At 34.5% G+C, this 5250-nt stretch overlaps 1 long non-coding RNA gene across 2 annotated transcripts; it reads left to right on the top strand.

Moving 5' to 3' along the window:
- The first annotated feature begins 788 nt into the window (after nucleotides 1–788).
- LOC107992120 (uncharacterized) lies at nucleotides 789–2904 on the top strand. 2 transcript variants are annotated; one of them, XR_007820115.1, is made up of 5 exons: nucleotides 789–961; nucleotides 1036–1449; nucleotides 1522–2003; nucleotides 2069–2173; nucleotides 2423–2904. It is a non-coding gene; the product is annotated as an uncharacterized LOC107992120 (long non-coding RNA). The 2 variants fall into 2 exon arrangements; XR_007820114.1 differs by having other exon boundaries at nucleotides 1036–2003.
- Nucleotides 2905–5250: the final 2346 nt, after the last annotated feature.

Here is a 5250-nt window from a genome sequence, read left to right as displayed (position 1 = left end):
TTTCAGGGCCAAAACAACCGGGGGATGATATAGGCACATACTTAGCACCACTAATTGAAGACAAACCTTTTATGGAAAAATGGTGTTGAATGTTATGATGCTTATCGAGAAGAAGTATCCAACTTAAGGTCAGTTTTGTTGTGGACAACCAATGATTTTCCTGCATATGGTAACCTCAGTGGATGTTGTGTTAAAGGGTATAAGGCATGCCTAATTTGTGGAGATAATACAAATTCTATAAGGTTACTACATGGGAAGAAAATAGCATACCTAGGACATCGAAGATTTCTAGCACGCAATCATCCGTACTGACGACAAAAAAAGTCATTCAACGGTAAAAAAGAACTTGGTATAATTCGAGAACCACTTTATGGGGAGGATTTATACTTGAAATTGAAAGATCTGGAATTTTCTAAAGGAAAGAAGATCCATAAGAACCTATCGATGAACAGAAGTGAAAAGATTTGTTGGAATAGGTTATCTTCCTTTTTTGAGTTGCCATACCGGAAAGATCTGCATGTTAGAGATTGTTTAGATGTGATGCACATCGAAAAAAATGTTTACATGTATATCTTAGGTACGCTTCTTGCAAGGCTTTGTATAGTTTGTGGAGTTGTATAAAAAGTTATAAGTTTGTTTCTTGTAAGGCTTTGTATTCTTTGTAGAGTTGCATAAAAAGTTGTAAGTTTGTTTCTTGTAAGGCTTTGTCATTGGGGGGGGGGGGGGGGGGTTGCATAAAAAGTTGTAATTTTGTTTCTTGTAAGGCTTTGTCATTTAGGGAGGGGGTTTGTTTCTTGGAATACAAGCTAATATGTTTACCACTTAAATTCCATGTTCTTGAATGGAGAAAGAGGGTTTAAATGAAGTTTATGTTGATCGAGCTAAAATGTGGAAGAAAGCTCGAGTTAACAAACAAGGACAATGTGACAACGACGACATTCAGCAAGTCGTCCATAAAATAGTAAGTCATTACATGTAATCAAACATCACTTTTTCACATTTCTATAACTTACATTAATTTTGCTATCTTTTTAGGATGAGATATCAATGAATACAGATTCATCGTCTGTGAATAGACACTATTCAAATGATGTGTTAACTCAAGCATTGGGTACAAAAGAGCACAATGGTCGTGTGCGTGGGGTTGGTGGATACGTTACTCCAACAACTTACTTTCATTCAGTTAAGAAAACATCAAAAGATGAGACGAAAATTCTAGTTGAGAATGAAGAACTTCGTAGGTGAGTTAGTGAATTAGAGGCACAAATTTTCTCAAACTTGTCTACATCATTGTCTGCACACGGGAGTTGTTCAAGGCCAATAATGTTGGAAGGGATTGAAGAGAAGGGTAAGACAATAGAAGTGGAATCGTTGGACAAACCAAAAGAGAATTAAAAGAAAGGGAAGGAGGTGATGAAGATGAATGAACCAGAGTTGGACGTCTTGAAGGTATGTAATCCACTATTAAACTGGAATGTCTAATATTGTACATCTTACTGAAAGTGGATGTTCTTGAATTAGGAGACGGACTTAATAAAAATGCCTACAGAAAAAGAAGTTGTATGTGAATCGACATCAACTTTGCCATTAACGTTGAAGTCGATTCTCAGATATGCTGAGAAGGTAATGGAGAAAGATTCCAGCATCACTTTCTCACTACCCACTGACCTTTTTGGCATTAGTCGAAAGAGTTCTGTGCTTCGAGAGGATATCATTAATCTTTGTAACATGAACGAAGTTAAAACGTTTACATTTGTGGCCTATATGATGTAAGTCAATTTCATTCCTTTGCATCTAAATTTATGTATCTCCTTTACAAGTTTATATATTTTGTAGGTGCTTGTATTCATCTGTTCTTGGTTCGAAAGAAAATGTGCAGTATGTCTTCGTAGATCCGTCCCTAATCTCTTCAGGAAACACACAAGAATCTTGAATTTGAAACTTGTCTAGTAGATTGATGGTGTCAAAAGCAAACCAAGTAGTTCTTGCTCCTTTTAATCTAGGTAAGTTAAGTTAGGGTATCAGTTGCATTGACAATAAAATAGTACTTACATTTTTGTATAATTAGGGGTCATTGGGCACTGCTCGCCATAAATGCGTGTGAGGAGACAATGTTTTACCTTGACTCACTAAGGAGGACATCAAAAGCAACTACAAGATATGTAACCAACACGTAAGTTTAATCTTCTATATCATGTAGTGCTGTTAATTCTAATGCATGTACAATATTATAAGATATGTGCAATCTTATCTTGGCAAAACAGAGCAATAGCGATATTTCACTTGCAAAAGAACATTAATAAAAGCAGAAAACAAACTTTATGGCGAATAGTAAATGCAAGTATAAATATGTAAATTCATTGTATTTGTAGATTACTAGCAATTAAGATTAGTCCGTTATTCTAATTTTTTGTTTTTATAGTGTCCACTACAAGTCGGGAGCACTGCGTGTGGATACTATGTCATGAAGCATATGAGAGAAATTGTAAATAGGGGAAGCATTGTCATCTCCAATTCGATATGTTATATATCAAACTATTTTTTTTTTGTGGGTATAATAAATTTCATGAATACTAATTCATTTTTTTTCATGTCTACAGATTGATACACGAAAACCATACTCACAAGCCGAGTTCGATGAGGTGCGGGTTGAGTTGGTTGAGTTTTTGGGTTCGTACATATGATTTATGACTTATTTGTCATCTCTGAACAGGAAACTTTATTTTTTGTGGTTGATTTTTTGAAATATTCATAGAGAGGGGGAGGGGGTTGATTGTTGTACTTTTGAGAATTTGTTGAGGTTTAGAGTTTGGGTGAATTGTTGATAGGTGAACTGTTTATATCTAGGGGTTGCCGTTACGAAACTTTATGTATTGGGGATGATATACTTTTGGGCTAGGTTAGTTAATTAGATGATGTTTAGTTCAATTCTTGAAAATTTGCTGAAATTGTTTATATATATATTGGTTTTGTAAATGATATATGAATATGATGCGAACTTTTGGAAATGATATGAATGGATGATGTTTAGTTGCCATTTGATGTATATTTGTCGTTTATATGTAGTTGAATTCTTGGACCAATGGGAGCATAATAAAGGAACAATAATATAAATAAATTACAATTTAAAAAATGAAAAATTGCTTGATGGTTCTGAAATGTCATGAACGATAAATTTCTTGCGTGTTCGTAAATGTCGTAAACAACGAAATTCTTGACGATTCCAAAATGTCATTAAAAAGCATACTCTTGACGGTTCCCAAATGTCATGAAAAAGAATACTCTTGACGGGTACAAAATGTCATAAACAATCCTTTCTTGACGGTTATTAAATGTCATGAAAAATGCATTCTTGACGGTTTTAAAGTGTCATGAGTACTCATATTCTTGACGATTCGACACTGTCATTAAAAACTATACTCTTGATGGTTCTAAACTGTCATGAAAAATTGAATACTTGACGATTATAAATTGTCAATTGTAGCAATTCTTGATGTTTTTACAACTGTAAAGAAAATTGCCTTTCTTGACACTGGATTCAAGGATGGTTTTAAAACCGTCAAGAATACTCATTCTTGACAGTTTAAAATTGTTAAGAATACTCATTCTTGGCAGTTTAAAACCGTCAAGAAAGTCAATTTCTGTAGTAGTGGAAATCGTCTAATTTTTCTTTATTTCATGTTAAATGCTCCGAATCTAGTAATATGGATGAATAAGGGCCAGGACGTGTTGATGATTTTCAAGACTATTGCAACCTACTTTTCGTAAATTCTTTGCTCCTAGCAGACGCTCAAGCAATTATAAGGGTCTAGATGACTCTCAAATCCAGAGGGCTCGACTAAACTGAGAGGATTTCATATTCCAATTTCTTATTGCCAACATAACCCAAAAGTGACTCAATGTGCTCTTTCCCTAGTTAAAGAGTAATTTTGGCTCTTGCATTTTCTGAATTTGAGCTAAGTTACAAGTTATCACCTACTTAAATTGAAGGAAGAAGACTCCAAAGGATTAGTCCGAACTACGACGTATTAAGTGCTCTATTTCTTTACTTTTTTCATATCTTCTGATTTGAAATCAAGAATGTTGACGCTTGTCTTTAAGCATATTGATTTTATTTATGATCTTGATGGAAAAGGTATTCAAAAGGAACTTCTATTTGGAAATTACCACTCTTCCTCTGAATACAGACAATTACACGTGCAAACAAAAAAGCCTAGGCTAAAAGCGAAGCGTTTAACAGGGTGAGATTCTATGATAAGCAAAAGAAGATAGGTTGTTCTCTTAAGGACTTAATCCAAATCTTGAACAAAGGAGCCCCACCCTCTCATTGGCTCGAGAGGATTCGGTTTATAGTTTAGTCCTTAAACCAATTGTTCAATAGTGGATCAGTAGGACTTAAGTGGAAAGATGTAGTCTTGGGGGTAAAATGGTACTTTTCGATCCAGCCAAGCTTACGAACAACCTGTGAAGGATTAACTTACTGATCATGTTTATATCAAATGGACACAAATATATCTATAGTGAGGGGAGTGCAACAATGGAACTTTAGTGGAATGACCCGTTAGTTAACAAATGTTGATTAGCTCGGTATAAAAGAGTTTAGCCTGTTATTCTCGGATTGTTGGAGCCCATGATCTATAGGTCTATTAGATTCCCCTGCTAGCTTATATGGAATAAACTTAGAATAGTATGATGGAATGAGTCGAATTATTTGATCTTGGAGTGGAGAGAGAAACCAACAAGTATATGTGGTATAGTCGTTGGTTTTTAGATTATTGATAGAGCTTTATGTTTAAATGGGATTTAAATATTAAATTTATGAATGCGGATTCATACTCAGAAGCTCAAAGAATGATGGAAATGGTCAATGTTGTAAAAAATCAAAATGTTGACTTTTTTACTTTGAAAAGTCAAATTTTGACCGATAATATATTCAAATGTGATTTGAATCTTGAGAAAATAAATGAAAATTCATGCTCGGAAGGTCAAAATTAGTCAAGACGGACAAAATTGTAAAAAGTCAAAATGTTGACTTTTTGGTTTGAAAAGTCAAAGTTTGACTTTGACCAAATGACAATTTTACCCTTTGACCAAAGTTAGTGGAAAAATCCACATTTTGTTGGATAAACCCACTAACTATAGTGGACTAAGTGTTAGCACACTATGAAGACATTAAGCCCACTAATGGTTAGTGGGTTATGTGTTGTTGGCCCACGTGTTTGCATGCACATGCAATCTTGCATGTGAATT

Source organism: Cucumis melo, chromosome 4 (genome assembly GCF_025177605.1).
Source record: "Cucumis melo cultivar AY chromosome 4, USDA_Cmelo_AY_1.0, whole genome shotgun sequence".
Taxonomy (NCBI): domain Eukaryota; kingdom Viridiplantae; phylum Streptophyta; class Magnoliopsida; order Cucurbitales; family Cucurbitaceae; genus Cucumis; species Cucumis melo.
This window is presented reverse-complemented; position numbering and strand designations above follow the sequence as displayed.